Source organism: Anser brachyrhynchus (assembly GCF_964034855.1).
Source record: "Anser brachyrhynchus genome assembly, chromosome: 5".
NCBI lineage: Eukaryota > Metazoa > Chordata > Aves > Anseriformes > Anatidae > Anser > Anser brachyrhynchus.
The window spans coordinates 30,112,390-30,127,306 of NC_137699.1; the positions used below are offsets into that span (position 1 = coordinate 30,112,390).

At 45.4% G+C, this 14,917-nt stretch overlaps 1 protein-coding gene across 26 annotated transcripts in view; it reads left to right on the forward strand.

Moving 5' to 3' along the window:
• The first annotated feature begins 487 nt into the window (after positions 1–487).
• Positions 488–14,917, forward strand: part of SIPA1L1 (signal induced proliferation associated 1 like 1) — a 205,577-nt gene continuing 191,147 nt past the window's right edge. For 20 of the 26 annotated variants that reach the window (XM_080595949.1, XM_080595945.1, XM_080595927.1 and 17 more), the window contains exons 1-2: positions 488–647; positions 863–936. The gene's annotated coding sequence lies outside the window, so the exon portion shown is untranslated. The remainder of the gene's footprint in view (positions 648–862; positions 937–14,917) is intronic. The other 6 variants (XM_080595931.1, XM_080595930.1, XM_080595926.1 and 3 more) reach the window with 1 other exon arrangement.

Below are 14,917 nucleotides of genomic sequence, written 5' to 3' on the forward strand. Positions count from 1 at the left end.
GGGAATTCAGTTTAATTAGTCAGTAAAAGAGCTTGATGTAATGCTATCTGCATCGCGCTGGGAGGTTCTTCCTTTGCATCAGTAACCCTCCTTCCTACACGTTTCCAGGAGGCTGGAATTTGATGTAACGACACAAACTGGAACCACGATTTAAACGCAGAAAGTTCCGAGAGGTGCTGCACCAGGGCGTCACACCCTGAGGAGCCTGGTCACCAGGAGTTGAGGAACCTCACGCGCATACAGGTCACTACAAGCAGTGTGTGTGGGGGGCAATAAGCGGGCACGGTGCTTAAGTTTTGTACGTGTTTAGGTTTCCACCTAAGGAAAGGAGGACCCGGGGGGGGGGTCACCCCCACCACACAGGCCCGGCGCTTGGGCCGTTGCCGCAGCAACGCGCGGGGGCCTCTCGCCCCCGCCCCGCCTCTCCGGAGCGCGCAGGGGCGGGCGGCGGGGCAGCCCCGCTCCGCTCCGCTCCTCTCCCTCCTCTCCCTCCCTCTCCGCCTCTCGCGAGAGCTGCGGCGGGCGGGCGGAGCGGGGCGGCGGGCGGCGTGCGGCGGGCTGAGCTCATCCCGGGCGCGGGCGGGGAGCGCCGCGCGGAGCCGAGCCCGAGCCGAGCCGAGCCGAGCCCGGCCGCGGCAACTTCGGGGGTGAGCAGCGGGACGGGACGGGACGGGACGGGACGGGACGGGACGGGACGGGACGGGACAAGAGGGCAGAGGGGGGGAGCCGCGGGACCCCCCCCGCCGCCCCGCTCCCTGGCTGCACGCAGGACTTGGCCAGTAACTTGCCTCGGCGCGGGGAGTTGTACTTTTAATTTTTTTTTTCACTTTTTTTTTTTTAATTATGATTTTTTTTTTAATAGCCGGCGAGGGGGGTGCAGCCGCCTCGGCGTCGCTTGGAGCCGGTGCCGAGCCGCCCGGTCCCGCTGGCAGTTAGGTAATGCGGCGGGGGCGTGCTGGGTGCGCGGCCACGGGGGCTGGAGGTGCTTCGGGGGCGGGGGGGGGCTGGGGGATTTGGGGGTCTCGGGGGAGCTCCAAGAGTCCAACGCGGGGTCCCCCCGGCAGAACTGCTGCAGGAGAGGCGGAGGAGAAGGGGGCAGCCGTCCCCTGCCGAGTTTGTGCGCTCTCCCCCCCGTTTTATGGCTCGCCGAGCGCCGGTGCTGGCGTGCGGGGGGGCAGCCGCACACCTGCGGTACCGGTGCCGGGTCCGGTAGGTGCGGGGCTGGCTGCGTGGGGAGCGCGCCCGGCCGCGCCTGGCGAGGCAGCGCTGCAAGATGGGAACCGCTCAACTTCAATGAGGATCTCCTTGTGTAACCTTGGCTACAGCAGCAGCGTGCCTCGGAGGGAGGAGGCATGCTTGCACCCAAGGAGAAACGCGGAGGTATTTTGGGGGAGGGGGGGGGAGACGATGTTTCCTACAAATCTGCTCCTAAAGACGTCGCCGGCGTGTGATATCTTAGCGGTGCAGTTTTAACGAAGCCTCGGGTGCACGCCGAGGAGCGCGTCGCCGAGCGGGGAGCCGGAGTTGGTAGCACAATGCCAATTTGTTTGCGGGGTCGGGGAGTCACATTGCGTTCGGTTCCGGATCCCCGCGGACAAACCGAGGCTGGCATGTGCTTCAGGGAGCAGACCTTGCCTGCTGGAGTTCTGATCGAGGCTCTCCTTTTGTCAGTAACTGTAGGAATTAAGCATCACTTTCCTTAAATTTAAGGTGTAAGCTGGTTTTGTGGAAGGGAAAACAGCCTTTTTTCTGTTTAAACAACAGGTTTTGTTGTCCCCGTTGTCACTGTAAGTACTAGCTGGTTGATGTGCATCTGTATTTTGGATGATGTGCATCTGTATTTTCTCTGATGTGGACTCTGGTCGTTATTTATTTGGAAGGAATCTCTAAACTAGCCTCTGTACCCCTTCTGCTGGAGAGCTGGGAGAGAAAGGTGAACGGACTGAGGTAGAAGTTGGTGACAATTGTAATGGTAGGGAGAGATTTATGGGTTGTTTCACTGTCACGGCTTTCGTGCCTTAGGCCGTCAGACGTCATAGCAGTTATTAATTCAGAAACAGTGTGGGAACTTGAGAATTTTTTTCTTGCTTATAAAAACACGTGTGCTCAGTTCAGGTGAAGTTGAAGTTTCGTCATTGAATGTCTTATGTAAATATGATCTCTCCTTTTAATTGATTTTTATTTATTTCTAACTGGGAACAGAAGATCCCCCCCCCCAGTTTTAACAGGGTTTATTTATGGACAGTTGAATAAAAGCTGTGCGCTTAGTTGCTCAACAGTGTATTATGAAGGTGTTAGTGATGCTAATATAATGCTTAGTTTTAGAATTACTGCTTGGGATAGGCATACTTAGCTCTCAGTTGTGGTTCAGAGAGCCTCTTAGATCATGAAGGCAGAAGCGAAATGGGACGTCAGCTCCAATTGTGTTGTCAGACTGCAAAACGTGGGCTGACTAAAAAGGCCGGCAGGTGTAGTGGTAGGCACTGGCACGCAGCTGGGCAAGGGTGGAGCTGCAATGAGGAATAAAAATTCAGCACGGGAACGTGTAATCCACGATCTGCTTTTTCTGTAATCAAGTGTATGACTGCCACTTCGCTCATGCATACTTGGTTCTATGTTTGAAGAGTTTTTTTTTTTTCTCGGAAATGTTATTTTAAGGTTTGGGATTAACTTCTGGATAGCTGTTGTTTTAAAAACCGTGTCCAAATGTGGCTTCTCTTGTGTTTCCTCCCCCCCTTCAGGTTTTCAAGGAGATTTGTTTTATCATGCTCAGAGCATTCTGCTGCTGCCTTTAGAGCTTATCATTCTTACTTAGCTCTTATTGCCCTCTCAGTTTTGTAAATGTATCTCGAAGGTATCCCTTACTTTTTCTGTTTATTTCAGAACTTCAGTTCTGCCATGAACATGTTATCCTCCTAAGAAAGGAGGACAAAACTGAAATTAACCAATGTTAAGAACATAAAATACTCCTATTAGTTATTTTGTTTTTTAGTAAGATCACATTCCTTTTGGTAAGGAAAACAGGTTTGGAAATATGTTGGGAGAATGAGAGGTAGGCTAGTAAGAGAAAGGGCTGAAGCCCATTTGAGTTTCTTTTCTATTCCTCTATTTTGTCCTGTGGCACGTCCATTGTAGAGAAGAAAAAGCAAGACTTTTCTCCATAGCAGTAGTTTAATCCCTTCAGCAAGGGGTAGCTGCAAGCTATGCAGTTCTTACTGCTGCCGGGTGGAAATCCTGGATAACCCATGGGGTAAACCAGCAGAGCTTCTGCCCTCATCCAAGTTTCAGTCGCACACGTTGGTTTCCCTAATGTTGATGTTTTCAGAGTTTTTTAAACTCACTCACATTGACCCTATGTGTTGGCTCGTTGGCAAACCGGTTGGATCTGTTGTTTCCTCGGCTTTCTTAGCTTCGTTTAGATTGCTTTTATTCCTCAGCAGCTCCTTTATTTAGATATTAAGAAGTCAGTAAGGCATGATTTCACTGTCTCTTCATATCCTTTTGTATCTCTGCTTTTAGTTTGTTATTCATCTCTCAGATTTTTGTTTCACTCACTGTTGTAGGAGTGTCTTGTCTCCCAGTCCAAGAGAGATGGTAAGGTTTGTTCTGGTGCGGGCTGAGCTTCCGCTGTTCCCATGCCTCAGTTGAAGTGAAGTTGCTTTCTGCTGCTCTCGTTGGTATTGGGGTGGGATTAGTTTACATCATCTCTAGAAAATCTTTTCCCTTTTTTTTTTCTTTTTGAGAGAATTCTGTAACCTATTGGTTTAACTTCTTGTTAATAAGTTACAACAGAAATGCAGCACTAGTAAGTGCGGTCACTTATTTATCAGTGTGTACAAGGGAATTCTAAAATGGGCTAGGTCAGGCTTTTAAGCATTCTAGCACATAAAATTAATCATGTGTTAAGTATCTTTCTGTGAGTTAGGGCAAAAATTGTTATATTCTGTGTTTTCTGTTGCCAGGGAGATGCGACTTCAGTGGCATGATTTGAAGCGCATTCCTCTAAATAGCAACTTCTAAATAGTCTGAGCTTTATATTTCACTGAGTTCAGTTTAATGTTTGAATGAGGGCCACCAGGCTGGATGGTTTTTAAAGTGGGATTTTGTGGCTGTGTGAGAGTCGAGAGATTATTTAATGGAAAACAATCGGCATTGTCTGGGATTGGAGCCTTACCAGCAATGGTTAACTGAGGGCACGGTTGTAAAGCTACAGAGTATGGCCACTGGGGAGACGAGTGACAATAATCTTGTGGTTTTGACTAGCTCTGATTCTTGATCCCCGAGCAGCCGGCAGTGCGAGGTGAACACGATCTGCAGCAGTTTGTGTTCGCTCTGGTGGTAGTTCTGCGCTCCGAACTTCGGGAAACCCTCTAGGAGTTGCAGAGGCACTGAAACTGCTCGATTATTTTACTGGTTTTGAACATGAAACCGCAGATAAAGTGGCTTTAGAAGTCCATCTTCTTAGATGTAAACTTAAATTACGGCAGTGCCGCAGTCTATTTATTTTAAATCCCGTGGCACCAGTTTGCTGGGTGGGTTGCTTGATTTAGATTCTACCGCATGCCTTTTATGTGAAGTGCAAAGTGAGACTAAGCATTTACAAGTCTTTGTTTTCTTTATGGAAGCATGCTTTAAAGAGCACTTCATTTGAGCGTGGCAACATAACGCTTTTCCTGAGCTTGATAGCTGCTGAATTGTGTGATCACTGAGTGTTTTCAGACCTCTGAATCCATACGTGGATCCTCTCTTGCAAGCCCATGTTTGATTAGTGGGATCAAAACCAGTCACGGCTTCATCTCTCTACACGACTTAATCATAGCAGCTCGTTCCTTGCGCAGCACGTGGATGTCTATGTTGGAGAGAGATGTCAGGTTTCTGAAAAACGTGTGGCTGCATAGAACAACTTCACTGAACGTGGGTTTTGTGAAAATATAATACAAAAGGAAGAGTTACTGAGAACAGTGGTTGATGCTTAGGCCTGAGAGGTGGTTTGAGTCTTTTTATGATGTTAACGCTCCCTTGCCTTTGGCTTCGGATCCTGTGGAAAGGGAGGAATGCTTTCTTCAGGTGGACGTTATTAAAAATTTGTCAAGTGTCTTTGAAGACCAATTTTTAGTTCACAAGTTTGTCAAAATTTACATAAACTGTGGGCATATATGATGTAGTTGTTTTTAAAGTTAGCTAGTTGGGGATTCCTTATGGTTTACCTTCACTGCTGAGAAACCTCCTGGTGGTGTTTATTTCAGTTTTGTTGTTGTTTGTTTATCTTTTGAGGTAACAACTCCTGAACTCGAAATACTAATTTTCAGCTGTCTTTTACCGCTGCTGTGAGACAAATGTGCTGATGTTGAACTTACGCCTTTGTCTTAGGGAAATCATTTCGTCTGTCCTTAATTGATGGTGTTCCCAGTGGATTAAAATCTTCAACTAGCCAAAATCAACAGAAAACAATCTTACTCCAGGCTGCTGTACAGCGTGGGTCAGAAGTTGAGCACAATTGAGAGAAAAGCTGCCCTGTCACCTGCTTGATAGACACCAGGTACCTGTAAGGCGCTTGGCTGGTGTCATTTCACCAGCTGTGGTGCTTGCTCTCCTCTCTCAGAGCATCACAGTTTTCCTGGGAGCTTTGAGCCTGAACGACAGGCTTACTGTATGCTGAAGAGATGTGGAATAGCATTAAGGCAGAACTTTTGAAAGCAGTGGCAGATAATATCTGTGAGACTGCTGTGGTAGCAGAACTTTGTGCGTGCCGGTGGCTCTGATAGTTATCTCAGGTGTTCTTGGTGGCAGTGCAAGCAGTTCTCTGTAAGGAGTTAACAGATATTCTCAAACATCTGCATTTGCTGACTTAACCAAAAGTTGCATAGTCTCCAGAACGTTTTTATGTTACTCTTGAGACTTCCTGAAATAATGGAAATTACATTTTCGTATTGCCTTTTTTGGCTTTATTATAGCCAAATATACTAAATATACTGGTCTTACTTTGTGCTGAAAATCATCATTGTACCTCACACAGTCACGCGAAGTATTCCATGCACATCCATGATGAATGGTGTTTTACAAGAGATTATAGTTTTCAGCTTTAAAACTTTTCCCCCTTTCTTTCTGGTTGAAGGAGTGCTTTTTTCCATCTGCTGGTTTCAAAAGTGGCATCTTTATTGCTCAGTCTTCTTTAAAGTAGCAAATAATTTGGCATGGTAGAAGTGGCTCTCTGGAGGAAGGTGGTGTTGAGTACTCCAGATCTGTGGTGTTAGTACTTCCTTAATTATGCTTAAGGCACAACTTGGCTGGTCCCCTAAACTGAACGTCTCTGCCACAGATGCAGTTGGTTTGTTGCTTACAACTGCTGAGGGTTAGGCCAAAGCTTTAGTGAACTTTAGGGTGGTGGGATGGGATTGCTAGTTTGGCATCTTCTAGAAGAAACCTAATTTATGCACACAAAAACAACCATTAAAAAAAATAGAAAAGAGAAATTCAGGGAATAGTTAAGCATTGACCAAACTGTCCCAGAGAGACTTCGGTGAATCTCCATCCTTGGAGACTCAAAAACTTGCCAGGACACATCTGTGAGCGACTCGTGTGGTGTGGGGTCAGCCCTGTCAAGGCACGAGCTGGGCCCCCACCTTGGGCCCTGCCGTGGTTCTGTGCTGCCAAGTGGTGGTGGCCGAGGCCTCCAGCAGCTCTTAGAGGTGCTCATGTAGATGCAGTTTAAACTGTTCTGAAAACTTGACAAAATCCTCGCAGCAAATTTTTTTTGACTAATGTGAAGCGGTTTTACTTCGGTATCCAGCACATTTCGTATCTCCTGCTCGGGCCGCAGCACTGCATTGGTGTGGGTTGATCACACTTACTGGTGTTGGCTATCAGGTTGCAAACCTGCGGCAGGAAACCTGACTTCCTTTATCTGTGAGCACTTGAGAAAGGGAGCTCATTTATTTATTTCCCTGCAAGAAGGCAGTGTAAGAGGAAACGTACGCATCTTCAGCGTTTGTCTTCTGGCAGGACCATAGCACAAACTTACTCTTGCAGATGAATTTTTCTGGCAAAAATCTGACTTTTTGATCACATTATTCAAGTGTAACATGGCTTAGTCTACACTTTGTGGGGTGGTGGTACAGAAAAAGAATGGAAGATGAAAAACTGCTGGCTTAAACACATTGCTGTCACTCAAAAGCTGTTACAGTTCTTATCTCTGAACTCCTTTAAAAATCTTTTCGTCTTTGTAGTCAGCACTTTTGCTTTCTGAATTACCAATATTATTATTCTTAAGAACTAAAATGTTTGACGCTATTTTGGGTGGGGGGAGTACTGTTGCATGTGCCAAATAAAAGACAATGCTAGACCCCACCAGGTGAGCCTTGGAGGGCCTTCCCTGTGTCTGCTGGATGCAGTTGAGATTTCCACCAATCTGTCGATCCTTTGCAAATTGGAAAGGGTGAATTTGCATTTTGTGCCTTCGGTCCATGCTGAAGGAATGTGTGGCTCTGCAGAAGGAAGTTATTCTTGAACATTCCTATGTCTTTAAAAATAATCTTATCTTTATGAATGATGTGACACTGGCAATGATCTTTTACTTTGCAAATGTATTTAACAGCTTGTTGCATGAATCATAATAAAGCAGTTCAATAGACTCCACTGTATTGATCTGACAGCAGCCTGAATAAAGAGGGAAACCTGATGCTTTCCCTCAACTTTTGCTAACGCAAATATTTAGAAGTGAGAACAGAAAGGCGATACTTATGTAAAAGCTATTTACTTAGTTGGGCTTCCCTTGGATGTGTTTTTCTTCACCCTTTCCCTTCCTTTGCAGTTGTTGAGGAAGGCTGTGTGGACAGGAAGCCGGGCTGTTTTAACGTTCGCCCCCCCAGTTGACTTCTACAGCATCCTATAGGGTAGTCGCTGCCTTGTGCTTGACTTAACTCTGGAAATTCCCATCATGTCCTGAATTTTGTACTGTTTGTCGTGTTGCCATACAGAAAGATTGTGAGGGGAATCCTCGTTAGGATGCCTTTGGTAAATACAAACAAACAGCAAATGGCAGTATAATCTCAAAACATGCCATTCTTGCTGAATTGGAAGGGCCTTTCTGGGATTTTGAGTTCTGTGGGTTTTTAGAGCATGTGTGTACAGGGAAATGAATGGCTGTTGATCTTCTGGAGAACTTCCCAAGACAGACACTTTCACTCTGCAATTATAACTATGTGAGAAGCTCCATGGAATAATTTGGGAGCTATAAGTTAATTCTTGCCTTGCTATACAGTTCCTGCCCTATCTAGGCAAAGCCAGGAGATCTGTAGAGCTATATACAGTATATAAATACGGTAAAAATGTCAGGACTTTTTTATTTCAAATAAACTATTATTGTAGTTTACTTCTACTTTCACCCAGGAAAAAAACCACAAGGTTAATTGATATGCTAAATACATTCAGAAACCGGAGAGTAGGTTATTCTGACTCCAAACAACAGCATTAAAATTGGGTATAAACGTGCAACAGTGTGCTGTATGTTTCAGATTTAATCACTTGTATACGTACTGTTGATGTAGTAAAGACTTTCAAATTTGTTAGTAATTTGAAGAACATCTTGAGTGAGACAAAGGTATGGTAATAAGTAGCAATTAAATGCTGCAGAGGGTACTCATCACTGTTATTTTAACACAAGTTAGTCATTATCTGCTGATGGCTGGCTTCATTAAATCTTAGTTTTTTAGTTTGTAAGTCAGAGCTTACATACATACCTCAGCAGCTGAACTGAGGCTTTCCATTCTTGCATAGTTGAAGTATCTTTTGTTCTTGGATTTTAAGAGTAATGACTTACCTCAAACTGCCAACAACTTTACGCCTGCCATGGGGCAAGATTGCAAATGTTGTGAACGTGCTCTTTAACTAGAGATAATGCATCTCTTCTGAAAATCAGGGGGGAAATATGTCAGTCTTACTGAGAACAACTACTTACCTGTTGTGCAAAACCAGCCACATGAAAAAAATAAATCATAAACAAGGTAAATGCTGCCTCCTGTAAAAGTACAAAATGTGCAGAGAGAGGAAATACCTGAAGTGTTGGGTGAGGGAGACTTTTGCTCTTCCTCATTTTTCTTGAAAACTTGTGCTTTATATATATCAAAAAAAAAAAAAAAAAAAAGGAAGCTATATATAGTAGTTGCCAAGTATTCCCAGCTATGATGTAGTCTTACTTTAGGTGACAAGTTTCTTCAGGGTCTTGGGGCAAGTGATTAAGTGACTTTGGGCTAAAAAAAGACTGGCCTCACAAATGGGTATAGGGAGAGAAATTATGGAGAGGATGAAGAATGAATTTGAAGATGAAATCCTTATTTCGTCTTTCATTTTCTCTTAATAGGAAGAGGTAATAAGAATTAACAAGGGTAAAACTTGAATAAATAGTTGATAGAATGGAGAGCTAACAGATTGAAGGTAAATCGCATTTTGATTATTTACTCGTTTGGAACAGGTTGTAGGGTAGTGATGTGAATGTTAAGGTAGCTGGGGTGGAGGATACTTGTTAGACCAGTGACTATTTAGATGTAAGAAGCTGGTTTCAGAGTTGGAGGAACTGTAAATGTTGTAATGTTGCTTGGCTTAGGGTTGTCGGTTGTTCTGATGTGGAGAACGAAAAGACTTTTGGCAGAATGATGAGCTTCCTTTAAGGTGGCATCAAAGCATCCAGAATAAGCGTAGTTGGTACGTACTTTTTGGTAGATAGCAATACCGAAAGAGGAAAATTTTGTAATTGTGTTTAAATACTGTAGCTGAAGCTGTGTGAACAGTGAAACATATCTTATGTTTTTCCATCGCTCTTCTTTTTCCTGGGTGTTATAATTTAGAAAAAGAAGGGCTCAAAGGTGTCTGATTCTAGCTTAAAATGAGGTAAGAATTGAAGATCTGTTTGAAAGGAGGGGGGAGAGGAATCTGCATAGCTCAGTATAGAGGAAGCTAACTGCTTAAAATTGTCGAGTTTGTTAAATTTGAATCACGCTTTCCTCCAGAATGACTAGCTTCCTTTACAGCATCATTGGAAAACGTGGCTAGAGCACTGTCTTTGTAGTGCAGCTATTTGCTTGCAGCAGCAAGGTGAGGTTTCCTGTGGAAACTGTTAGTAAACATGCAAGCATATTGACCTGAGCACAGCTTAAGAGTTTTAATTAATTCTTACTTAAAACTTAGCTATGTTAGCTATGAATTCAATCCGATAAGAATGCTAGGATAGCATAGGCAGTGTACCTGGTTGCGTGGCCTTTCATGTTCAGTTTTTTACATGGAGAAAGACAAGGACTTGTGGAACAGTGCTGCAGTATTTCAGTAATGTTTTACAGGTGGCAATAAAAGCTTTTGGCTCTGCTGTAGTACGTGGGTGTTATGTGCTTGCAGCTAAAGTCGTTTAATGTTGGCTTTTAATAGTACTTCTGAAAATGAAGTAATTGTGTGCACAGTATAATGCAAAATACCCTTAAATAGTGGTTGGTTTCTGCATTACACTATTTTCTTGTTGCTGATAAAGGAGGTACAAAAACCTTTCAGTGGCTGAAATTCAAAGCAATTTTGCCAGGTAGAAGAATGAGCTTTCTAAAGGTGGTGGGTTTTTTCTTTCTGAATCTTGTGCTAGCGCTGGGTGACTGTTCTATTTGCACCGCCAGCGTTTCTGATTTTCAAAGAGTAATAGCAGTGTCCATCTTGTTTGCCATAACCATTCAGTGTTTTCCTCCTAATAGTTAGCCGAGATGCCAAAAGCTCTTGAAATGCACGGAAGCTCCAGGTAGGTTAGTCATTTGTGAACTGGCACCCCGGGACGCAGGCAGTGTGTTTTGCTGTCCCTGTGCTCAAAGCTCAGAACCAAAGGCGTAGGATACTGCTGGAGTGCTACTGCTGTTCGGTTTATAACCATGGTAATTAGTGCTGAATGTCATTTAAGATGAGTGTATGTAATATTAATAAAACTTCTTGTGAAGTTGAGCTGTCGTCATTATCTTGTTGAATAGCTGTGCTGAAAAGCTGCTTGACTCTTCCCTGGAAGCAGAGCAAGTGAGGAGGGCTTACAGTGGGGCCCGTGAGGTCGCAGTCCCTCTTCTCCGAGACACCAGGTGTGAGGAGAGACTACTTTAATAGCAGCCTACAGCTTAAGTGTGCTCTCCCTCAGGTTTTTTCTTGTCTTGTGAGCAGAAAACAGTTGTCCCAGTCTCAAGAGTGTATGGGAAGAGGGAAAAAATGAGGAGCAGGCTGTTGCTCCCACTGGAGTTAATGTGGTCTGATCCTTTCTGCATCTGAAAGGCTCCTGGGAAGGGTGTGCAGGGTGGGGTGGGGTTATGTAAATTGTTTCTGCCAGTGGCAGAAACTGATTACTTTTGGGGTGGAACTCGATTTCCTTTTCTCCTCCCAGCCCCAGCTGGTGCGGTGCGGTGCAGTTGCATGATAATTAGGCTGCTCTGTGTTGAGTGCACTCAGCGTCACTCATTTATGGGAGCTAATGAGATTGTAGTTTGATGTGACATTACTGTAATATCAGTGCTTCGTATTCATTCATTAGTTTACCTCGGTGACTTTGTGAAATAAGGAAGTGCAGATGCCCTTGAGCAAGTCGTTTTAACACTGCGCATGAAAAATCTGTAATAGTGTTCAGAACATAAATTGTCTTGAGCTTTAGATTTCATCTCACTGTGGAGGGATTTATTCATAACCGGCTGTGGAGATGTGCTGGAGTTCTAGAGCCAGCCCTGGTGGCTGCATCCCCCTTGCCTGCAGCTCACTGCCCTCGCTGTCCCTTGGGAGCGGTCCCCAGCCCCCAGATCTCCTCTACCATGCCCAGCCAGAGCTAAGGGAGCGGCTGAACAAAACCATGCTGGGGCTGTGCTGGCAGTTCCCTAGCAGGGCTTAGTGCTCCAGCCTGTGCCCTGGCCTTGTTTTGGGTGCTGTTACAGCTTTAGCTCGGTGCATTGGCATGGCACAGTGCAGTGCTGCGCTGACTTGGTAGCTCACGTGTGGATGGCACGTAGCAGCAGTAGCGCAGCTCTGCGTACCAGCTAACCCGCCTCTCCGCCCAGCAGCACTTACTGAGCTCGGGGACAGCGCTGTGCCGATGTGGCTCTAGTGGTTCTGGTGCTTGTCCAGTGGCTTTAGCTCAAAGGTCAGCATGATAGCTGGCACGCTGCAAAATAAAGTAATACATGAATAAGTTTGATTTTAGTTCCCTGCTAGATATCCCTGTCTCAGCAAGCTCTTATACATCGTGATCTGTAGTAATAAAATGAGAGAGATCGTCTGTAATATTGCAAAAAGAATAAAACAAGTGACTAAAATAAAATGTGTTGAGAATGTCAAACCTAAGGCTGTTAGAAATGTATTTTAAAGTGTTCCTTTAAATCTGGATTAATATCCAGTGTGGGGTCTGAAGCTGTGTTTGGGAAGGATTGTGTTCAGGAGTTGCAGGGGAAGTGCTGCCTGGCTGTGCCCAAGTGTGCCACTTCTAGGATCTCTCTGCTGATGCTGTGCCCTGCTGCCACCAGCGAAGGTGCCTCACGTTGTTACTCCAGCTTTTTTTCCTGTTTTAGTTTAATCTGGTTCCAGGGAACATGTAGACAACGTTCTTTAGCTTAGAGCTAGCTTGCCTATGCCTGCGTTGCATGGCAGCCGCTGCTGGGGCAGCACTGTAGCTGTATCCCAGATATCTGGTGATTGGTTTGAGGAGAGTTTGCCCTCAAAGTTTCTGTTTTCCTATGGAAACCAGTTTGTGTGATCACGCTCTCTGTGCCTGCATCTTTGCTCTAACTCTTCTTCTTTCTCCCCATCCTCCTCTATTTTTTTTAATTCAGGGGCTGTTGTTCTAGCCCCTTCCCTCATATTTCTCTGAGATTTATCTGGAGTACAGCAACCCTTGTAAAAACAGGCTGTGGAGGGGTCTCAGTGGTGGCAAAGGTGCAGGGGGCACAGCGATGCTGACAGTCACCAGAGCTGTGGGATCCGCACAACTGCATGCCAGAAGCTTTAGCTGGAGCGTGTGAGTTCTGACGTACCAGCTCTGGTCAAGCATGAGGAGCGCTTTGAAGGTACTGGGCTCTGGCAGTTCATGCAGCTACTTGTTCTGTACAGCCTTCCTTCATGGAAAAAAAATGCGCAAGACCAAATGCAACAGGAGCGTGTAGCAGTATCGGTATTTAGGTTGCTTAATAGTTTCTGCTCTTAAGTGTCCTGTCAGCTTGCTTTTTTCCCTCCCTCCATAATTGTTCACACAACAGAACAGCAGGTTTTCTTGGCGGAAGAGATCCCTCTGTACCGGGGAGATGTCTTTCGTCCTGAGGTCTAACGATATTACTGTGGAAAGGTGGGATGCTGGTTACCAGTAGCTTTCTCACGCTAGCTTTTCCCACGGAAAGTCTCGTCCCAGTGCCGTAGCAGTGAGATGTGTGCGCATTTCAGGCTGGTCGTGTGGGGTCTGCTGGAGGTGTGCCGGTGGGCTCCTGTGCTTGCTACCAAGTGTGGTGGCACAGGGCTTGGGTGAAGGAGGTGATGCGATGAGGGTGAGAGATGCTCTTGCCTTTGCTTGACTGGCTGGTTAAAACTTCAGCTTTTTTCTGGCACATTCTCTTGCTAATCTACCTGAAAAGCCAAGCAGATGTGGTTCGTTAGTCAAGGGGTGCAGGAGCTAGTTTTTCTGAGTCTCACTGGACAGGCAGTAGGGGACACCGTCAGAAGAAGACATCCTGATGTTGAGAAGAGGTTTGATCTTCTGCACGGCATGTTTTTAAATGTTGGACAACAAGACAGTTAAGGTAAAGCAGTATTGTAATGATTTAAACTTTGGATTGATTACAAGGTAGGCTAGTAAGATGAGATCCCTCTCTTTTTAGAGAGGCAAAACGAAGTGTTCATATCCATCTGAGAGGGGAAAGTCTTGAATAAGCTGCGTGCTGACCTTGGTCCCTTGCAGCAGAGGCACCGCGTGCAGCGGTAACTGGGGCAGCCTCCTCTTCCTCCCCTTCCATCTCTCCACTGCATCCTCTCAGTCTCAGCAGCTGCCATGGGCTGTGCAGCCTGCGCTCCGTAAGCTGTTGCCTCCTGTCCCATGACCTCTCCGAACGGGGATCTACGACCCCTTTTCTGTTGAAGAGTTGAGGAGGGTGCTGCTCTCACCATAGTGACCATTTGCAAGGCCTGGTACTGGGCTGTAAGGCTTCGTGAATCCTCCAGGCGAGTAACTGGGGTTGTGGCTGCCATGGCAATGCAGCTTTGCGGTTCGGGTGGCAGTAGTCTGTCATAAAGTCTGAAGCTGCGTTGGCTGCTCTGCATCAGGCAGCACCGCAGTGCTGGGCTGCAGGCCTGCTCTGACACACAGTGCTTTCTTCTGGGTGGAAGAGGGGAGGAAAATTGAAGAGGAAGCTGCGTTAGTGGTGGGAGCAGAATCTCACAACATATCCAAACTTACATGAAGGTTACAAAATGGGAACACTGGTTCGATGATGCTCCAAGCAGGGCTTTAGGATTCCCAGTACTGGGTCAAAAGTACAGTGGTCACATCATGGAAAGTATTGATCTTGTAAATTATTCTGTTTTGTTTTAAATAAATAAATAAATAAAATATATGTATACCAGGTACCATAATGTGTTGTTTGCAGTAGGAATTATTTATTCAGACCACTACAATTTTGTACTCGTTTAAGTATTAGGCACTTTCCTGCCACTGGTGGCAACTTGTATCATGTTCTGGCACACTTGAATTTGATCATGTGCCTAAGTCTCATTTGAATTTAACTTACCTTGGTCCGTGATGTGGTAATGCAGAGACTTGCTATTAGCTGTGAAACCATCATTTTAATGTCTTCTGTGACAAAGTTACAGATGTTTGAAAAAGTTTACTTTTCCGTTTTGCTTGCAACTTGTAAACAATTTAAAATACAATTTGTCTTTTTTC